This window comes from Ooceraea biroi, chromosome 6, assembly GCF_003672135.1.
Source record: "Ooceraea biroi isolate clonal line C1 chromosome 6, Obir_v5.4, whole genome shotgun sequence".
In the NCBI taxonomy this organism is placed as follows: domain Eukaryota; kingdom Metazoa; phylum Arthropoda; class Insecta; order Hymenoptera; family Formicidae; genus Ooceraea; species Ooceraea biroi.
Window position 1 is genome coordinate 6,041,529 of NC_039511.1, and position 22,564 is coordinate 6,064,092.

Below are 22,564 nucleotides of genomic sequence, written 5' to 3' on the forward strand. Positions count from 1 at the left end.
GCTGATGGTCCGCGACTGTCATTACGTTTACGGTGCTGCATCGACGCCGAAGTTACGAGGTTCTCTTCTCTTCTTGCGATGCCTCGCAAAAATCATTGGCCGTGCTCAATCCTATCGTGAACCCTGCGTCGCGCTTTAGCTCGCCTGAAATTATACGTTCGCGGCACCGACAGTTGAGCACGTTTACGTTTATTTAGCGTTCGGTTTTATTTTCCTACGGATCATTCTCCGTATGTTGCGTATACCTGTCTTCGTGCAGACGGCGAATAATGATTGAGAATAATGCACCGGTATAATGGACTTCTCGTCGCGTTAAACGTCGCTCGTTAATGATGAATATTATTAGCGTAATGGTACACACTAAATACCGGATGACTGATCGGCATTCGCAATACGTCAAATTTTCTGAAACCTGTCTCTCGCGTCGTGTGTTTAGCGATCCTTTGATCGCAGTCATTGTTACGAAGAATTATACAATTAAAAAGAACTTTTATCACCTCTTTAATTGAATGCAATATGAGAATGCAAGCGTGGGAATCATGTGATCCTTAATTTTATTTTTATTACTTTCCTTTGTATAATATATATTAGATATTTGCAAAAGTTTTAGTCTGTTTTTCAGCGCTCTAATATTACATATATTGTTCAAACTTCAAACAAATTCTTGCTTTTTTACGTTGTAAAGAGTGTAAAGAGTTTTAGCATCAAAATTTGCAAAACATTGTATAATTTGATGATAAACATAATTTCTAGAAACAATAATGAACGCGATGAGCGATGAAAAGCTAAACAGCTTTTTGTGTTCAGTAAATCATTTCGGATTTAGCCTAGAAAATGTTGCTGCATGTGGTAAATTCACTCAGTTTCGGATTATCATTTAATCTATACAATACTTTTACAACTGAGTAGTATTTTCGAGATGTGGCTGAAATATAAAAAACCTTTCTTTGTAAAAAAACTTCGAAATGTATCCGAGACATGGCAGAAAATCATTAAAAATTCCAAATCTTGGCTGAATTGTATTGTATCATGGTAAAAAACGAAAATGTATAAAAAATGACTAAATCTTTTGTAAACACCTAATATATTATTACACAGACATCCTCTGCGGTGGAAGATGCATCAAGATCAGCTAGAGAACAGTTAAAAGATATTATAATTTGAAATCGATTTCTTCTCATGCGTGTCACACTTCTGCCGTCGTTGCGCCTAATCCATATCCTCAACACGTAGCGGCCGGATTTTTCTTTCGTCGCGGTCATCATCGATCGTGTGCGCGCATCGGTCGACCGATAGCGCAGTCGAAGAAGGCAGGTCTTAGACTTAGGACGAGAAAGAAAGAGAGGGAAAAACGGTAAAATGTCACTGTTCCCTAATTACGGCGAGTAACTAGCCGGGCTGCAGGAAGAGAGACGCATGGAACACCGCGGCTCCGCGGAGGCAGTCGATCCCCCAGGATGGAGCCACGATACCGCTAGATTCGCGAGCCAATCCGTGGGCGCCTTTAAGCAACCTTCTCCAATGATTCTCCAGGTATAACCGGCAAGCAGCCGCGACCACCACTCGACCCGCTCGGTTTATAAAGTCAGCCGGATGCGCTGCCTCGAAGACAGAGGCGTACCGACAGTCCAGCTAACAGGAGCGGCTTTTTTTTCTTACGTCAAGTGTTGAAGTCGCGTGTGATCGACCCGGTGTCGAAATCTCTCGGCGGAGAGATTCTTCATCGATACGTCGATATCTCCGCCACCCTCAGACAGACTTTCCGGGCTCGACAAAGTTTGGGAAACGGTACCAGTGATTAGACCAAGTGATTAAGGACCGAGAATAAACCTAGGATCCAGGATCGTATCAGTGAATAATCGGCCAAGGTACGTGGGATTTTGGTGCTAATCTTTAGTGCGGACAGTGTCGCGTTCGCCGCGCGCGCGGAAGGCACGGCCGACGAGGCACCAGACGTGGAAAAAGTGTCAATGACCAGACAGGTTCGTTGGGTGAGAAGGCCTACGGATGGAAGATCGCTTAACGATCTTGATCGGGCCATAAGATGAGTGATTGGCGCATGGAAAACGTGCGGGAGTTTGCGGCCAAGGTCCTCCTCGGCGGTGCCTTTTAAGTGAACGTTCTTCAAGTCGATCAATCAAGAATTCTGATTGCCCACACTGCGGAGCATCTATATGTTTCGTAGCAATGAGGATATTCTCACAGTGCACCGAAAGCACCGACGGTGAAAGTACCATTGAAATCACATGAATTTGTGTTTGTTAACACGTTAGTTTGGAAGTACGATCGATTCTCAGCAATAACGGGCACGAAAATCACGGCTAAATAAAAAAGACTTTCTCGCCGATCGCCGGCACTTCTCGCCGCCGCCATTCCCACGCTGAGAGCGTGGTTCAAAGTCAGGGCCGTAACTGTTGAGCAACCACGCGGTAATACCACGCGGACGTTACAAAAGCACACAAGCTGTACCCCGAGAGAGAAGGTCTCGTGTCTCTCAAGGATGAGGTGATTAATCCTCTTGTACACAGCTGTGTACTCTCGGGACTCGTAGCTCGACAGCCAATGTAACGTTGCAGTCTCTTTGAACGCGTAACAATGTGTCATATCCTCATAGATTGATATTTTAGAAAAGAGATCCTGTGAATTTCTTTGGTATATTCCATGCAGACGCACTAATTGTGATTGTGCACGTGCGATTGTAATCACGGCGCTTCAAAGGGATATTGTTATATACCAACGGCTACGAAGGCATGATTTCTTTAATTTGAGCGAGACGAGCGCGCACAGGCTGCAGCTGAGGGCGCGAAAACGAAACTCATTTCTCTTAAGCGGCGCGTGACGCGTACGCGCCGCTCGATTCTCGTTCACGACGCTGATTCGCCTCGCGTTCATGGATTAACCTTGCGCTCGCGTAACAAATGAGAGAGAGTTCGATGCCGCGCACGGAATAGCTTCTTCAAGGTCAAAGAGATTATTCTTAGTCGAGAAAATGGATGCCCGTAAGAAAAATTTTTAATGTCTCACTACAACCGTTTCTACACCTCGCTTTCATTTATTCGATATATCTGTCAACGATGTTTTGAACTTGGCTCAAAATCGCGAAAAGTTAAGCGGTGTCCACGACGCGTAAGAGAAACCTGCGCATTCGAGATAAGCAATTTCGTGTATTCGAAATCTACGTGCTCCGAATATAAATATATGCTGGTACCTCTGTCAGTGGACTATCGCCAGTCCATTGACCTCTCAAGCTACACGAGTTACCGAAATTGGACACTCCTTTGCGAACTGAATAATGTTGCATTTCTTGATGGAGTATCTAAAACTTTTGTAAAATATCCATTGCGTAAAACTCATCTTCAAAACTCGATATTTTGTCTGATGGAAAATAGAATCAACTAATCTTATTGAACTATCAAAAAATAATAAATCAAATAAATTATACAAAATCATCTAATTAATTATCAGTTTTGGTTCCAACCTGGAAACCAAAACTGGTAATAATAATCAGTGCGAAAACATTTTCATCTAATTAAGTAACGTAATTATAATAATAAGATTTAATACTCTATTTAGATGGCACACCATTATCTGTTGAGCTGTTGAATGATACCGCGAGAATTTCCCTGTATTTCCATGACAAAATAGTTCTCGATCTGGAGAGTTCAACGCCAGGGAAGCGTAACGTCTTCCGATACTCTTCGTGCTGCAGAATGATTTTTCCACGAAATTTATGAATCACTTGCTTCTGAAGAATAGTACAATGTGTTTTACGATCACTTGTTGCTGAACATTTGTTATTCCATTCCGTCTAATTAATCAAGTCAAAAAAAGCGAAGAAAATGTAAATTATGATTATGTAAATTTAAACTCATATTATATTCGTGTGCAACTTTATATTCTGCGTGTAGTACGTTGCGAGCTAGACGATCTTGATAAATTCTCAAAAAAAAAATGGAAATGGCTTAATGCATTTTCCAGCAATTTATGTTACGCATAGCAATTTTGATTGTATATTACATTTATTTTTCCACGTTTTACTGCCAGGTTATCGCCGAATCCTGGATAAATTAGTGGTTTAAAACTGTTATTACAGCGATAATTACCGGTCTACTAATGAGTATCTCTTCCCACAACGCATGTTTTTCTTATAAAATCTAGACTCTAGTTTCAGTGACTCCAACCGTAAAATTCACCGCTGCATAACTATTCGATGCGTAATATTATATACAAAATTAAAGATGGAAGATTATAAAAGAAATCAGTCTTTTGTATGTGTGCTAATTTATTTATATTTGCCATGTAACCGAATGTCTGACGTAAATATCTTGTCCAGTCTTTAAGCCTTTATCACTGAACTCTTTTAAAGAATAACATTATATTTATTGGCATATTATATTACTTTTTATTAGTACATTATATCTTGTTATTAATATGTTTCATAAATTGGCTCACGTATAGTTGTTTATATTTCGATTATCAGCGTATTTTATAAATTTTAATCGCTTTGTGTTATGATGTTCCGTGAATTTCTTGATAATCCTTACCACAAGTACCTTCGTGTTCATTATCATAAGCTTTATCTGGGCAACACGCTTTTTTGCCGCTGCTTATTACACTTATTAGTACACCTCAATTTACTCTGGTTATTACGTTTGCCCCGTAGTATAATATCTTGAGAAAACCCCATTTGCGCGGATAGCGCTCGTTTTTATTGGCCGACTGCCTCGAATGATTCCATACAATTCCATCATGTTGCACCGAACGACCTTCGCATAGTGTGTGCTTGAACGATGCACCTCGCTCAATCATTGACATGGTATCCTGCTTTTTCTTAGAATTGCCATTCTCTTCGGTGCGACTAACCTGATATCAAAGCCCCATTAGCGTAAGCGCCAGATCGCGACAATAGACAATTTAAACAAGCAAGGGAGGGTGAATTACTTCATCGTCAGGTGTAAAATCACCACGGCGTAACCATCGTTTGCTTTTCTTCGTCATTCCCTTCGTTGTTTCCGACATCTCTCCGATCAGTTTTTGCTGTATTGTCGGCGCAACTCACGGTGTTGCACCAAAAAGATTCAAGAAACAGATGAGATATCTTTTTTATCCGTAACATTTTTTTATTACCTCGATGATGCTCGATTTTTTTATTTTATAAGACGACGTATCATTTGCTTAATAACGAAACAATTCAAGTACGCAGCGATCACGCGAGATTTATTTCGAGAATTCATCACTCTTCACAAACGTCTCGCTGAGAGTTATTTTTACTCGAGTAAGTCGAGCGCTTACCTCAGACGTTTACTAGAGACGCGATTTTAGAATACTGATACTTCGGGGCCGATAATGAGACTTTTTCGCCGGGCACGTATCCGAGTCTTTTTCGCTCTTCTCTATCGTCGTTTTCCTTTTTCCTTGACGTCGTTGCAAGCACGACCTGCCCCACTATCTCGCGTCCAACCGATGGAAGATCTCGCAGGCGCCGCCTGGCCGTTGACCCCGAGCTGCCAACGGCCCTGACCAAGACTCCGTTTAGCTCGCACGCTTCTTCCATCTCCATCTACTACTCTCGTACGGACAGGCCGGCTCCGACGTATGCAGGTATATACGATCACCGTGTGTGAACTCGCATCATCTCCTCCGAGCTGGAAAAGAAGCCGAGTTATACTCGAACTCTAGCGTGATCGCGGCGATTTCAATCTCCCTTAAAAGAACGACTTACGCTATCGGCGGAAGGAAATCACCGTTTACTTGTTGTTATATCTTGTTACATCCCGAAGAAGAGTATACTGTCTTATTAAAGAGATTATAGGTACGTGCTCCTTTTTATTTGCAGCGGAATTTTGAAATTCTGAGCGCGGTACGTTCGCACTTTTAAAACTCGCGGAGACGAGGGTATCGCTCTCTCATGCGTGTTCCGTTCTTACATGCTTGAAGCGTGTAGAGAAATGGGACCAACAGAAAGAAGCGTCCAAGTCGAACGAGTTACATCTCGGTTGGCTACTTGTTTCTATGCAGGTGCTCGTTCGCTTCACTTGCAGGAAGCATCGCATGGGCAGAACGTAGCTTGAAATTAACTCCCCGCAATGGCACGCTAAACGTATCGGGAATAATAAAGTATCGAGAGAATGATCACCACGCGCGTTTCCGGACGAGTGATTCCGGCAGAAGGTATTTATAGGAAGCGATAACTGAATGCAGTCCACGGCGATAATTCCAGCGGCCGTGTTACTTTTACCGGCACATATACCTCGATTTTCCGCGGAAAGAGTGTCAACAGATTTCCATGCGTTATTGGGTTGTAACGTGTGTTCGCTCTCGTTTTACTGTTTTTAATAATATTAAAAATTATTAAAAACGAACATATGTTACTGCTCAATACAATTCCACAACTATCTGCACGCTGAGGCATAGAAAGACAATGCACAGCTATCTCAACCGCAAATAAAAAGACCCGGAGACATTAAGGGAGTCGTTAATCTTATGCCGTTGATCTTAATCGGCTTAAACGGCCGTTCACGTCCTCGCAATCGTTCTCGGCATCAGAGACAGATACGTCGTCCATGCTCGATGATACATCGCGTGATCCAGCTCATTGGTGTTTTCTGAAGGATCGCATAACGGCGCGCTTATAAATGAATTCATAAGTGAATTCACATTCGCTAACAATGTGTAACCATCAAGATCAATGATCTTGGATCGTGGATCGTAAACTGGCATGCGAGTGCTCTGTTCGAGACGCACGCTGACGTCAGGTCAAGGCTCCTACACGCGTGATCGTGCGTAAGTTGCGTAAGAAGCGAACGAACTCGAAGGGAACGATGACAAACCAACTGATGCAACTTCCTACTACATGCTTAGCACGTGCTTTAAAATCACTTCCTGACTTATATCGTACATACGCAATGCAGTATGCGCAGATACGCGAATTAACTCCGAACGTAACGATTTTGTTTTATCTCGGGCGTTTCCTTGCTGATGCATTTTTCGCTTAAGTGCTAATTGACCCCGTATGTTTAAAAATATAACACTGGTTCCGGGTGCACATGCACGCCGCGTTGTTTGATGCGCTTTCTGCTTTCAATATCGGAGTCAAATATTAATAAGTAGAGACGGATGTGTTGTGATACACCGTTAGCTAAAATGTTTGGCGGACTGTCGTCTCCAAAAATTTTCAACCACGAATATTAATTATCCGATCAGGAGCTTGCCATTCTTGAACAAATTGCTTTACGCATATCTCAAACTCCTTCGTGTCCATTGTTCATATATCCGGTATTACGGTGCTCTATCGCACTGTCAGTCTGTAAAACGCTTGCTTCACACGCGCGCGCGCGCGCGCGCGCGCGCGCGCACACACACACACACACACACACACACACGTACATACATACGTGAGATGCATATGGCGCATCATGTAGCCGGTAGAAACGTCATTTGGCCGACTCGCTAAAGGATCTAATCGCCGCTTCACTTTGTAGCGAATAATAAACCGTGCTAGTGGGTCATCAATATCGAACCCCTCGCTCGCTCGCTCGCTCGGAGCTGCTAGGCGGACACGTAATAATCAAGTGGCCCCGTACGCCATGGGATCAGATCGTGCAATCTGGAAAACCGGCAGCGTGCCCGGGTACACGGCGAAGAAGACGCGATCGAAACGTGCGCTTTGCAAATTGATCGATTAACGGTACGGATGAACAAGATGCGCTGTGAAAGGGGGTCATCGACGGCGATGAAGATATATGATCGAGACACATTTCATGTGTCTCGTGACGATCGTGCGATCCAAGCAAGAGGATTTTCTCGTTCTGTTAAAACAGCTTGTCTGGCTCGAGTGATTTTCGAGGGCTTCGCACGAAGAAATAAAGTTCTAAATCAAGTTGGCGTCAGGTGCTTGGAAAATATAGTTATGACACTCGTCGGGAGATAAATGGAGAATAATAAAGACGTGGCAATCGGAAGATATCCGGGAGAGCGTTAAATTAATCGCTGCTGACAAGATCTAACAGAGATTGTAAATTATCAAGAAACTTTCATCATTTATCCCAATGTCTAAAACGAGTGTTACAATGCGACCGTTTACGATTTATACGGGATAATTGGTTTCAGCAAGTGTGAACATGCGCGAGCCATTATAAATTGCAGAGCGATCTATGCGATAGAGATATCCGATCAGTACGATCGGTTCGATGACACCGGAAAAGTGGAATGACCCGCTTGCCAGTAACATTACACACGCGGGGATCGGTATTATTTATATTACACGCCTTTGACCTGGTTAGACGACAATCTCGAAGTACCGTCTTTCCAGCCGAATGACTACCCACATATTCACCCGCCTGTGCTTAGCGGTGCTTGACCACAGCATCTTTTTCCATCTTGAATCGCTCAACGCGCGAGCCCCTTGCTCGCTCCAAGTCTCGAACTAGGCGTAATGCCCGACGTCGTATTTGTTCATCCACTGTGACTCATGAGAGGAATTTCGTTGCGCCTTATGATATCTCATTCTTCGAGAATAATGAATGCGAGAGATGGAAACAGGGAACTATAGATTGCGAATAAATTATGACCGAGTTGTTCTCGGTGACAAAGACCGTTTGCTCGCCATGAGTAGTCGCTGAAACGATCTCGGATCGACCGCAAATATTGGTCCAGTCACTTGACCGCCACTCTGACCGCTGGCATTCGAACAACTTTGCGGAAGCACCTCGCCCGGGGCAATCAGTGTTCCGAAACGTTTCGCAAGTGGAACAGTGTTCATTTTGCATGCACATCTTGAATGCAGATGAAGCCTATGATATTCGCGGTGAGGGCTGTTTACGTTGGTACTTACGTAGTGTTAAGCAATTCAATTATAAAATAATCATGTTTATGTTGAGTGGTGAAAAAATTGAAAGAAATCTAAGATTACATAAACAATTATGAAAATACCTTGCTTGCACCAGATGTCTCCTCTGGCATGCAATGTTTGGATAAATGACTCTTAATAAATTCTAATGACTAGAAAATCGTTTCGATCTTCTCAAGCGTTTTCCTCACGCGACTGTAATTTCATTGATATACGGCGACTCACTGTTTAGTTTAAAACGTCGATTTGCGTCAGACATCTGCTGCGAAATGAGTACCTCATGCTCGCTAATAATATCCGCTTCGATAATCCCACTGTGATTCCCAGTGTTAATCGTTACTCGTACGATCCGATCGTTTAGTCAGGTAATAGGGAGTAGACTAACGGGAGAAATACTCTTTAGATAACAGTGCGACTCGCGCTGATTCACGAGCAGATATCGATGCGAGCCACTAAGCAATGATTCGGATTTTCACTTTGAGAATTGATCGTCAAAAGCAGTAACAAGATGAGCTTGCACGAGCAACATGATGAAACCGCATCTTCCTCAGCAGGCCCGTGTGCCGCCATTCATTTTCGACGTCGTGCGAGTTAACGGCTTTAGGATTCACGCTAAGTAGCGTTATCGAGTGGAGGCGATGCCATGCGAGATAACACGTTGCACCGCGGAGGCTGAGAAATATCGCTTTTCAGGAATTTGTGGCACAGCCAACGGTATCCAATCGGCCACCGGGAAAGAGAGAGAATATCCGAATCGGCTCGCGACTCCTACAGACCACCTTCGCACGGATCGCTTTACGTTCTCTTCTATCTCGTAACTTATACGTGCGTATCGACACGGTTGAATCCAGATGATCCAGCACGGAGGTGGACGCTGGGCCCTGCAAGTATATACGCAAACGTGTCACATGGGAGAGTTGCATGTACCACTTACAGTTTGTAGCTCGTGAAGATCTGGTCACTGTATCTTTTAACCAGTAGAACGAATTATCACGTGTTAGCACGTATCGTGAATCTTTTGTCAACTTGCTGCTATAATACACTTATAATACACTTCTTCCGCGTTTTTCTGGCTGAGTAGCCGCTTAGCCTAATTACCTCACTTCGAGCTACATGCACGATCTCTCATAATAGAAATTCTGTTACGTGACCCGGCGTGCCTCCATCATTTTGACGAATGAAGCTGCATTGTGGTTCCCGCGATGAGCAGCATGAGCCACATGAGCCACATTCAGATCATCAAGCGCTGGTGCGCGGTCACGACGAGCGTAACGAAGGCGGACAGACAAAGGAACGAGAATGAGCAATGGAAAGCAAACAGCGGCACACGACTTTGCTGGCATAGTGTACGGAGTTATCTGCCGGCTCGAGTTTGTGGACCGCGCAACGGTAACCGCTCGTCTTCGATTCTCGCTGTTGCGTCCGAAGACCGTTACACTCTCCAGTCAGTCGTCGCCGTTGGAGGTCCACGATTTGCGACCCGCCGATCCACGTTTTACTTTCCGGCAAATCGGTGACGCTACTCGGACGCTGTTACCGTTCCTGTTCCACCGGAAGCATGCGTTTCTCAAATTGACACTGTGAGCTGCGCATTATGGATGCCCGAATAGCGAATATCGCAAAATCTCGATCACTATCATGCTTAACGGGATGCTGTGTGGAACATTATCTCGAACAGGTTCTAACACTAGCAGTGAAACAGGCGTCTATTATACAAAAGGATAACTATTTGCTCCTAATCCCTTAATGCGTATCAATCGAAATGAAATCTCCACTGCGTTAAGCTCCCGTAAGAAAACGTACACCGTTACAGTCGCTACTGCAATCTCCGTTCATATCTGCGAGAATTAGTAATAATTCCGTAGCCACTAGCATGCGCGCTCGCGCACGCTATAATAGACGGCTGACGAATGAGATTCTGCAGGTCGTACTTCACGATAATGCCATCGGTTGCATTCAACTGTCAGCTTCAATTAAACTGCCTACCATCGGAGGTAACGAAAAAGAAATCAAGAATTAAGTGTGCGCGAGCTCGCACAGTGTAAAGCTCGATGCGTAAAAAGCATTTCGCGAGTAATTCAATCGAATTGACGTTTTTTTTTTATTCAAGCCAGACGTTTTACATGCTCGCGAAGTGCTTCCTGAATGGCAATTGCTTCAAGGAGGAAAAAAAAACTGCTCGGTTCAATCCACTCCAATTAGCAACATCATCGATGCGGCGCCCATTTTAGTCCCTCGGAGAAGCAGAAACCGCTAGTCACGATTTTAGTAGTAACGTCCGCGCGAGTCTCGTTATTTCGCTGGCTGACAGGATCCGAGACCCTTTGATAGTCCTGCGCACGCGAGCGTCCTTATCCCGATGATATCATCGCAGCTGGACGCCAATTTAACGCGATGTGCGGCTTCGCGAAATGTCGAAACCGAGCGAGCGATGACGCCGACCGCGCACACGCGGAATCTCCGATCCGGAAACGCAAACGATCCGCGAGACGCTTGGATCTCGCAGCTCGAGCGAGGAGACGCGAGATCGTCAGGTTCGATCCCGTGCACGGATTTTATCACTCCTAAATCGAGCAGTCCCCGTTAATAGCGGATCGCGGTCTATTAATGAGGAAATAACGAGCATGAGAATAGTGCATTGCGCTTTTATCGCTTCCTTGATCCGCTGTGAATCCTCAAACAAGTTCAGCGGCGGTTTGCATGTTTGCATCGATTATCGTTCAGATGGATAGCGTTGAGCGCGGACACGGCGCTTCCTGTTTCACATGGTGATTTCATCAGCTACCTTCGATACGACCTTGTTCTTCATGCCGCTTTAGGAAGATCATTACATCCTGCCGTTACTCGTCGTAGACTTTCAGATAACACGAAAGTCTACGAGTTCCGCTGAGAAATGCTAATTAAACGAAGACACATTCACCATTCGGTTTTATATTAATGCAAATGTGGAATCAGGAATTTTGTATTGGAACGGATTTTAGACGTGTAAAATAATTATTCTAACAGTTACTCTCTATGCTGTATCAATCTTCCTGTCGATAATTCAATGCGGAATCTGGATCAACCAATCATCTCTAATCCGACGGGACCAGTTATGATTTCAGGGGAAAAAAAAAGAACGATGACATGTACGAATCTACTCGTTCACATCCGTGACAGCTAGATCAGCTATTTACATAGTGCATGAACGGAATTACTAGGCGATTAATTTAGATTGCGGATCAATCTCCACGAACAGGAATATCAAGTGATATCCATACGAGAATATCAAGTGATATCCGAGCGGGGAAATTAAACGATGATGCTCGAATTTATCAGAACAACCGGTCGATGACGCTTAACGTCGCGATGTTACGCAATATTGTCGTTTTGCAGCATCAGGTGGACGACCGCCCAGGTTTAAGTCTGACTTAACGGCGATTTTCTCGAGGCGTTGCTGACTTCCTAGACTTACGTTCTGCAAAAGCTTCCTGGTTTGGATTCCAGTGCGATGGAACGTGGAAATATAAATAATATGGGTGCGGCATCTCTCAAAGCTTTTCCTCGTGATACGTGATAATCCGACGCGAAATTGCTGGCGAGATATGAGTTAAACATGCGTGATCTTACGTTACGCGTGAGCGCCGACCAAGAGATCACACACGCGAGATGGTTGGGTTCTGTACGGTGTGACGACCAACCCTTATTAAATTAATTAACCGGCATCGATACACGAGTGTCGTTGCATTACTTATTTATGGTTAAGCCCGCAGACCTTTTGCTTTTATTCGGCAAACTCTTGAGTCCAGTTTCATACTAATTTCATACCAGTTTCATACTAATTTCGTAAGAGGCACTGGTAAGATATGAGATTCCATTACGTAAATGTTAAGTGTTAGTTTCTACGTGTTTCATTAATACGTTATTGCAAAACAACTGATTCTAAGATCTTTGAAGAGGAATTTGAAGCATCGAATTATTCCATGCAATATTATAGATTTTGCATTGTCAGGAAAATATTAATAAATACAGTGTCGATGCGACAAGGACAGATGGCTCAGAGCCAATCGCGGTCAATGCCGCGAGCATTTCGTAATTTACGTTCGTGCAAGACCGTTACCGTCATTTCCGCGATGAGTTTTACACCGAGATCGGCGATTTAACGCAGCAGGCGGGCCAGCTGAGAATCGGCGATCTGAATTCCGTGCAGTATGTGTAGATAACTGTAAGTCGTAACTGCGGAAAGCGAACAATCGGTGCTAACTTTAACGCGACTTTAACAACGACGCCCCGACAGCGTTAATAACAGGCGGTTAAAGTTACTTGAGAGTCGCGCTCTTAGAATTCATTGTTCTCTGGCAACTCGTATTGGTCACGACGAATTTAATAAGCATGGAATGTGTGCATATAATTATTCATTTTTGTGACATTTAGAAAAAAAAACTGTAACCATGTTCGTAAATGCGGTACTAAAAAATTCACGAGCCTTAAAGTTCGCAAAATTCTCTTCTGTGATTTATTGTCTTATTATCGGTCGGCATATTCTGAATCCTTTCCTCGCCGAGGGCATCTCGAAGGTTTAGATATTTTTTAATTCCTTTTTCTTCGCCTCTGCTTGTATGGCCTGGCCTTCGGCTTCAGCCTCTTTATCTTCTCCATCATTACGTTCTTATTTTCATTAGCTACGAGAAACGACAGACCCCCGACATCGAAGGGTATAATTTAAAGACGATTGAATTTGTAAAACATGGACCGTTGCGTGCAGCGTCTTTCGGAAATCTTTTTTCCTGCGTTTATTGGAAACTTATTTCTACCTGTTACCTGTTGTGTTTTAACAGCGAGAATTTTTCATTACTAAATCGTATACATGAAACTAGAATTTGTAAATGTGAATAAGCGTGAAAACTCTAATAATATCCAAAAGATCCGGAACGGCCAGACTATATTTACAGGATTATATATAATCACAAAATGTTTTAATAAACTTGCGTGCATTAAATATAAAATAAATAAGATGATATATAATTTCTTTTTGTCATTTCCTGTAAAAAATAAATAATATAAAACACGAAATAGCATAGGAAGTATAAAATACTACCACGCTTCCTCATCTTTAATGTAGAGTTCCTCAATTTCTCAGAAGGACGAGTTAAATCATTGTTGCACTCAACCCTTCAATTGCACTTGAGGTAATGATAATTTCAATCCGACAGAGACTTCCTCGATTGTTACATTTGTATTCTACCATTGCGTGTTATCAAGTTCACGCATGAATTCCATAACAAGCGTTGACCATAAAAGCGCCGATAGTACGATGCATGAAACGACCGTAAATGCAGTAGGTAACTTGTATCTGGCAGCTACACAAATCACGCATCTAATCCCGTTAAATCCGCACAGAAAGCACGTGTTACAATTTTTCAATTCAACATGTCTGACGATAGGAAATCGCGTTAAAATTGCATTTTGGGACAACAAAAACATTCAAATCGCAGATACGAAGGTGTCTGAACGATGGTTCCGGGATCAGAAGGTTTTCCAAAGCGGCAGAAAATTGGAATCGCGAGGAGCCCTCTCACGACAAACCGTTGCTCGTAACTACCGAGTAGGTGGACAAAGCGTGGGAGGAGCAGAAGCGGAAGAGGAGTATAGAGCAAAATAAAGAAAAAAATGACGAAGGAACCAGAGAAGAAAGAGGCACGCACACGAGGGGGTCTACCGTTTTTCCTCCTCCTTTTCGTAGCCGTCTCTTGCGTAACGGTACCTTCGCCGAGAGTTGAGGCGAAACTGACGTTCGAAAACTCACGGTTGCGCAATCGAACTTGAAGTTGCTGATTAATTACTCGGTGAACACCCAGTCTTGTCTGGCTACGTCATACGAGAACGCTTAGATCTGCCGTTTCAGCCCTTTGCGTACCGTTATAATCTCGTACCGGCGCCTCCTCTTGCCTTAAGATCCACAAATAAGGAACGTAATTTATATCTCCCGTGTGATTTTTATTCAACCTCGTGCGAAAAGATCGGCAGCAAATGAATCACTCGTATGAGATATATCCGAGGTCTTTGCAATTACTCATGGCGCAATTATTCACAGAGAAAATTCAGCCTTAGAGCAATTATAAAGCGCTACAATGCGGCGGAAAAATAGAAGCATCGCTCTCGATGAAATGCGGCTCGTCCGTGAACCACTAACTAAGAAAGCGTTACTGTGTCTATCCTTAGTCTTGGCGAGAAATGCGTGGTCATCTTGTGGATTGATTGCACGCTATAGCGCGTACCGCATTGAATCCGTTTGCATCTGTCTTGGGAAACGTATAACCTTAATCTGCCTTTAATCCATGTTTTTGCGGTATAAGTTGCAACTTGGCATATCTTAACATGTAATATTTATACACTGTACGAGATATACGTACCGTAAGAGCATCCGGCACAGTTGCTATGGGCAGAAGGTGGTATGTAGCAAGCGCTGTTCTCACGAAAGTACAGGGATCTTGCCTACTTTGATCCACCGCAGGTAGTTATTAGCTCTGACAAGAGAGCTGCCCATTAACATAATTAGAATAGCATGATAATAATGACGTAATTGAGTAAGTGGAGTAATATAATATAATAATTCGAAACCAAAAAAGAGAATGAGCGAGAGGAGGAAGGAAGAAGAGGAATCTACACATGAACAATGTAAAATTTCCTAAGGCAATTAATTAAAGTCCGAGTTCGGCGCCTGGGGGTGACAATCTTTTATACCTCCGTCCATATGGGCATACGCCATCTTCTTTATCCACTTTATCCGCTAGCCAGCTGTAACTTCCTATCTCGAGACAGGCAATGAAATAATTCAATAGTGCCTGCGGGCAGTCTCGCAGGATGAACAGTTTCGCGCTACGGCTGGAACTTGGTCCTTTTCCTTTTTACCTTCTTGCCGCCTCTGAGTGCGGTTTTATTCGCGCTCTCGGAGGCTACGTTTTCTTCTTTCCCCGAAGGAAAGAAGAAAACTCTAGGTAGGCTTGAATTACTTATGTATCTAACTAATTATTAATCTAACTCTCTATTTCCTGATTTGATATTCCTCTGATGAGATCGCCGCACGCAGATGCGTTATTAGTTGGAAATGAGTTGGGGTACGCGCCTACGGACTGATTACACGGTGTGCAGTCTTGCCGCTGCAGCCGCTGCATCCGGTACGATGAGTACGACTCCGGAGAATCGCTCGTACACGCGTGCCGGCGGCAAAGCAAATCGCCGAGAGATGCGTATATAATAGGCCGCGGAAAAATTTTATAAAAAAAAAAATTTTCCAACCACACGCAGTGCCGGCCTCGCCTGTACCGATTCCACGTGGCTCGTCTGCAATTCCGCCGATGATACGGGATATTACGAGCGGTTAAGCTATTTCAATTCGCGAAGCAGTAATGGATACATCAGGACAGGGTAATAGTCGGAAAAATCAGATGAAAATCAATTGAAAATATCAACATTGCGTAGGTTTGTGCTCGCACAGTCTTCTCGATGAATCGCGTACGTCGCATAATTGCCAACTCTTCTAAGTTCACTTTACATCATTACCTTTACGTTATATCCAAGGAAAACACCCGGTGCGCTTTTTACCGTGACTTGAGTTGCGTTGATTACGGGTTCCTTGATTATATATCACGGTTGTTTGACGCAACAGCGATATACGAAAGGTGCAAAATAAAACGTGCACGAGCACAATTTTTTAATTGAACAATCATCGTGCGTGTATCATCAGAAAGCTGGAGGAATATGGATCTCGATCCTAACAGTGAGCTTTCATCCGAGAAACGCGTTGCGCCTCACGTCGCTCGGTTTTCTTCATTTTATTTCTGGCGGACGGGTGCATTTATAGCCGGCGCGAAACGAGCACATGTGCATCCTCGCGATCCTGCTGCCTTCGTCCTTACCTATCTCTCCCGATTCGAATTAATAGGGAGGCACATGTAAAGGGATCCTCGCACACATCCAATTATCTCGCGAGAGATCGCGTACATGGACTTGGCGGGAGACACGTAAAAACGCAGCCATCACTTTCGCCGCTACCGGTAGCGCTACGAATCGACCGAAACCGGTCATGTGTGAGCACCATGCGGTTCAGAAGCCAAGGTCGTTCCCGTCCGTGCGTTTTCAGCGGCCACGCCGCGCTCCTGCCGTGTCTCGCGCTCGTTCGTGCCGCACGCAGGCTTTACTCATCTCCGCGGAACGATACTCGGCCGCCGCTGTATCTGCATGCGCGCCACTGCATCTGCATTCGCTCTTCGGCAGCTGCGGCCGTGCATTCGCGTGCATGCGCCGGGCCGTGTTCGTCAACCGAGGAGCTCATTAACTCCAAATCATTTCTCATTACGCGCTGCGCCGAGCACGGACAACGGCTCGTCTCGTTCACCGCGGGCGGCTCGAATAATCGGCCCGGTTACACCCGCTACTCCCTCTTCTTTTTTTTCTTCTCATCCGCTAGCTCCTCTCTTCGAGGGTGGGTCTGCGCCCGAATGAAAGTTCGGGGTTGATCGAGACTTGATCTGGTTCACGCGTCTCGAACTGACAAGTGATGGATGCAACTGTGGATGACTCGTATGCTAATAGACGAATGCCATTGTTCCCGCGGCTATTGCGTTACGTAAGCAGGATGCAATCAAGATTCTCTCAAACTCGAGCAGGCACGGTGAAAGTTTCTCCGGCCGCAGCACTAACCCGCATTTTGAGCGACCGTGAAACATTCGAGGCGCTTTGTTATCTCGTACTCAAATTGCAATAAGTTCTCTGCGCATCTTTTCCAGTCATTTTCTCTCATTTTCTCTCGTAAGCGGGATCACTCGGGTCGTTAGCGTAGTTACGTCTAACTAGTTATGTGTCTAGACGTTACATCGATATATATCGATAAATCGATTTTACAAGGATTCGATGTTTTTGCCGCAATTTTTCCCGAACGGTTAATCTGATGTTTGTGAGCCAAGTTTTAATTGCCAAGCTGTATAGGCGGTCTCGAGCTCGAATAAGGAAGACAACGCGGTATCAGTGCGCATGCTTGGAGCATGCGTGTTTATTATTCGTTCCATTAACATGCAAATTACGTACACGTGAGTCGAACCAGCCCGAACGTAAATCGCAATCGCAATCGCACTGCTCATATAATTAGATTCATCGCGTAATCCTCGAATAATTTATTACCTAGCGTACAGTCGCCGGCGGGCGCGGCATCCCCGCGATAGAAAAACGCCTAACTGGACGATTGCGCCGTTGGACTCGCTCGTTTTCCTCTCTCTACGCACTGGCACTCGCAGTCTGTTGGGTGCGATCGGTTTTCCCGGGATGCAATACGCGAACCACCGAAAAGTACACCGCGCCGCGAGTAAGGTAAAGTACTCGAGCGCGATGTTAAATCACGCCTGGTCCGCTCTAAATAGCCATTAGCTGACCAGCGAATCCGTAATTACCGAGTATGAGAGACGTCGACTCGCGCCTGCAAAGTGGGGGGAATCGTAGACGCGCAATTTATCGACCGGTTCATTGAACTCCGTGGCGAGCATCGGTCGTTCCTGCGAGCGAAAGCAGTGCATCCAGATGCAGCGCGATTCGTCCTTCACGCTCGCATTACTAACTGTCGATTAACATGATGATCCAACTATCATATATAAAGTAAATTAAAGCAGTCGTAAAAAAGATTAAGTTGAGCAATAATGTGATCGATAGAAGAAGAGTAAAAATTTCAATTGATAAAAGCGCGAATTATTAATAACTGCGCTCGTAGGATGCGCGCGGCTATGTAAGTTTCCTGCGAGACGATTAACGCAAATTAAATGAAACTACCGATCGTCCGATAAAGACTCGCGAAGGTATTCATTACGTGTACCCTACTGGCGCGAGCGTAAAAGCGTCTCGAAATCGCGAACATTTCACGAGGAGCGCTCTCCGGCCGATGATGCCGACCAAAGGGACACGGGATGGAAATTATCCTAAGTGTTCCCGTCGGCGAAGCCGCCCCCGAGAGCATTAATTTATCGCATCCACGCGGCGATCCAAGGGACGATAAAGGAGGAACGAATCCTCCCTCGTCCCTCCTCTTCGGGTCGCTAGTCGTCGTCGGACCGCATCCTGTCCTAGGATCGGTAGACCTCCAAGCTTCTCCGGTGGCTGCATCTGCAGCGGTCAATCGGGAAAAATCCCGCGAACAAGCGGTTTCGTGTAACCGTGGACGCACGGATCAGGATCCGTAAATACTCCCCTTCTCGCTCTTCTAGTTCTCGATCTCTTGTAGACTTCTTCTTCTTCTTCGCCTCCCGCTTCTTCTACCGCTTGTCACGGCTTGCACCCGCTTTCGAGTTGAATCGTGTCCTTGAGCGGTACAGCGGATACAGTTCCTCCTGGAGATCGTTTTGTCTCGCCGTCCTGCCTCGCTGGTTTTGCTCCGAGCTCCTATTCCCGGTCGTTCCATTTGCATCGGCCAACCAGAAGAGCCGGATGAGCGCGGAGGAGAGAGAAGAAAATGCGGCGCGAGATCAGCTCAGGGTGCCGGACGCAAAAATCACGAAACACGCCGGCTGGAGCGGCGCCCAACGAGGGGACAAAATGTCCTCGTAGTTACGACTTCGCATGAGCACGACCGCGTAATGTCCTCGACGGCGCGGCGCGGCAGGATCAGCTATCGCGCTCTCGGTAGCGTGAGTCGTTTGCCGGTTTTGCCGTGCGGCTGTCGTGTCGGCAGTTTGCGAACCGGTGTTTCTAGCGTAATTAAATTTATACGACACCGCGACACGAGAGCGCCCGATATCGAACCCGTTGCGATCCCGCCCTAAGTGGGTTAGAAGTTCATTGAATTTAGAAGCGCTCGAAAAATGCTCTTGTTAGCAAAAACTTGCGGATGAAATTTACTCTTTCCGCGAGAGAAGGAGAAAGGTATGTAGCCTAGCAGAAGTCCCGCCAAGAAAATGAATACAATATACGTGTTTAATATACGGACATTCAAGCGCATCGGATCAATCCCTCAAGACACTTTCCTTGGGAACATACACTCACGCGCGATGATGCTGCAGCCGCTCTCGCTCATCAGCGAGCAGTCTCAAGATTTCATGATGCGATTCACGGTAGATTGCTGGCGCACGTCGGTCTAACGGTGTAACGCGATGCTAGCTTGGTTGCATTCTGCATTATTCTTCTTCCCACTACCTCGGGATAAATTTCTTACGATTCTACGGAGTGACCACATCACATGAAAGTACCGCGGTAGGATAAGCGATCCGCTACGTCAGCGACTTAACTGTAAACACGAGAGCGCACCGTTCCTGGCATCCTTAGCTGTGTCCTCAAATTTCGCACTTTGCTTCATTATAATACGGAGTAACGGCACAGCGACCGTCATCTCGACCGGTTAATTATCAATCTTGTCCGCGGGAAACGCGAACTTTACTTACACACGTTGTCAGCATTCTCTGCTCTCTCTGTGTTCAGCCTTGGGCAATTAAGTTGGATCTTCTCACATAACTGAAATACAGGGAAAGCAAGAATACATTAATCAATCTTTTGTCACCTTGTTAGTCACCTTGTTTGAAAGCTAGTATTAAATTATTATAAAATTCTCATTTATTTTATATCCATCAAAACCTAACATCTAGGTATTAATCAATATGATTGATTAATTATCAGTCTTTATCTTAGCTGAAATTAACAAAATCATTAATTGTCTAGACATTAATTATAAACTGTAATTTTCGCTAAGTATGAAGCAATAGAAATTGCTTCTACAGTTTCTTTTTTGCAAATAAAATAGTTTATAATGCACTTTTTCTAGTAAAAGTGAAGTAGAAGTAACAGTAGTTTGTAAATGAGCGCCATCATTTAATTATCAGTTCGGTCTTCGAAGTGTGAGAATTGTCTTATCGGCTACTGTTTTCCATGCTATGCACGACGATATTCTCAACGTTGCATCTTTGCAACTTATAACACAAGTTCCTGATAAATTTTTTTCTCGTAAACAGGAAAATGATATAAATTTTCTCCGTATAATGTAACTAGTTAATTAACTGAATGGTTAATTATTTTTATTCGCTGTCACTGCAAATTTTCCTTAGCCATATAATTGTCATTCCTTGCAATGTTTTCTTACAACTTACAACTTTATCGAAGGAAGTTGTGAAGATCTCGACGAAGATTTTCACAACTAGTCTGAAATCCCGCGATACATTTTCTGCGCAGGAAATCTAGTTTACAAGGTTGCCTTATCTTTTCAGCATCGTGGCGTATAGCTGCTTCCTTTCCTTGCCCTGCGAATATAAAGATTACCTCGAGTGTAGCTGTAGGGTACTTGGTTTTACGAAGAAAATAAGCGCGACCTCATTGCGGAAGAATCTCTTCTTTTCTTTTTTCTTTCCCTGTTAGTTTTCTTGTTCAACAAACTAAACACTATTATTATGATCATAATTAATATATATATCCACCAAGCCAATATCAAACTGTAATTGATAGATGATGTAAATTAACGTGTTCGATTTATTTCAAATATATCGGAGATCTGCTTGTGGATTTAATATTTTATCCTGACTAAAGATCCTAACATGAAATGTAATGCAATTTTTATCGATTATTCGTGAATTACGGGATATCGTGTAGATAATCGTGAGAAAAATTAAAAAAACGTTATTTTTGTATTAAATTGCACTATTATCGTATAATTATCTAAATGTAATCTTTTTTATTCTCATCACACGAAGTCTAATTATGCTTTTTCTATTTTATAATTCTTAAATTTACCACGTCACTAAATGACTATTTATCTACTTAATGTCAAATCAACGTACTATACAATTATATATCTTTTAGGAACTCGGATTGCATCTCCTCAGCTCGCGTACATTTAATAGCCGTTGTCCATTCAAAGCGAGAATGATTCACGCGCGCAATCCGATTCGTGACCGCAGAAAAGTAATCTCTCTCGTGTCTCTTCATTACCTCGTCACAGATGTTATCCTGTATCACTATCTCACGCGAGTTGGCGTTTACTTATTCCGGTTTACGTGCAATGCGCCGCTTTTGAGCGCAGTACATTTCCGTGCTTCATCTCTCTTTATTCAGCCGCTTAAGCACCGTAATTCGCCGTGAGGATAATTTCCGTTAAGGATGAAGAAATCCGGGATCGCGCCGGGTGAGAAATGATAAAGTCGTATGCTCGCTTTCTTCAGCTGTGTGAAACCTTCAATTTGAAATAAATGTAGACAGCCCTCCTAACTAACTGTCTCGCTACGTAATTAATACTTTTCTCGATAATTAATAGCTTTTGCTCAAATGTACTGTTAGTATTGTCGCTTACAGCAATACTGTCGATTACTCAACATTCGCAATGATTACTGTCGCCGCTTCTCGATTATATGAACATCGATATCATGATTAGCAAGAAACAAGAGAGATGCAAATTAATTCGGTGCTTTTTTAAAGGAAAATCTTGAGTCTTTAGTGATCGAAGTACTAAACATGTCAATTTTCAAAATATTTGCCATGATTTTCTAGTACTTTTCTTCATCTATCGGACAATTGATGATTTCCTCCTGAAAAAGAGAAAATAAAGGCTTAATTTCTTCATAAAGAAGCATGGAATTCATTTGCGCAGATTCTCCGCACGCGTAATTTATCTTGTTAACATTTCCTCTGCGTGAATCAGGCTTGAAATGATCTCTTTGGAAAATAAAGATGAAGACGCGAGTTGAAAGGTCGCTTATGAGTTTCACGCGATTGCTG

At 43.9% G+C, this 22,564-nt stretch overlaps 1 protein-coding gene across 4 annotated transcripts in view; it reads left to right on the forward strand.

Annotated features, from left to right (window-relative positions):
• The window catches only part of LOC105284944, a 167,459-nt gene that overhangs the window by 118,659 nt on the left and 26,236 nt on the right, over nucleotides 1-22,564 (forward strand). Inside the window, exon 1 of one of the 4 annotated variants that reach the window (XM_020033443.2) lies at nucleotides 1,595-1,868. The exons of the other annotated variants lie outside the window; for them this stretch is intronic. The gene's annotated coding sequence lies outside the window, so the exon portion shown is untranslated. Of the gene's footprint in view, nucleotides 1-1,594; nucleotides 1,869-22,564 lie in introns of those variants that run through there. 4 annotated transcript variants of the gene reach the window in all.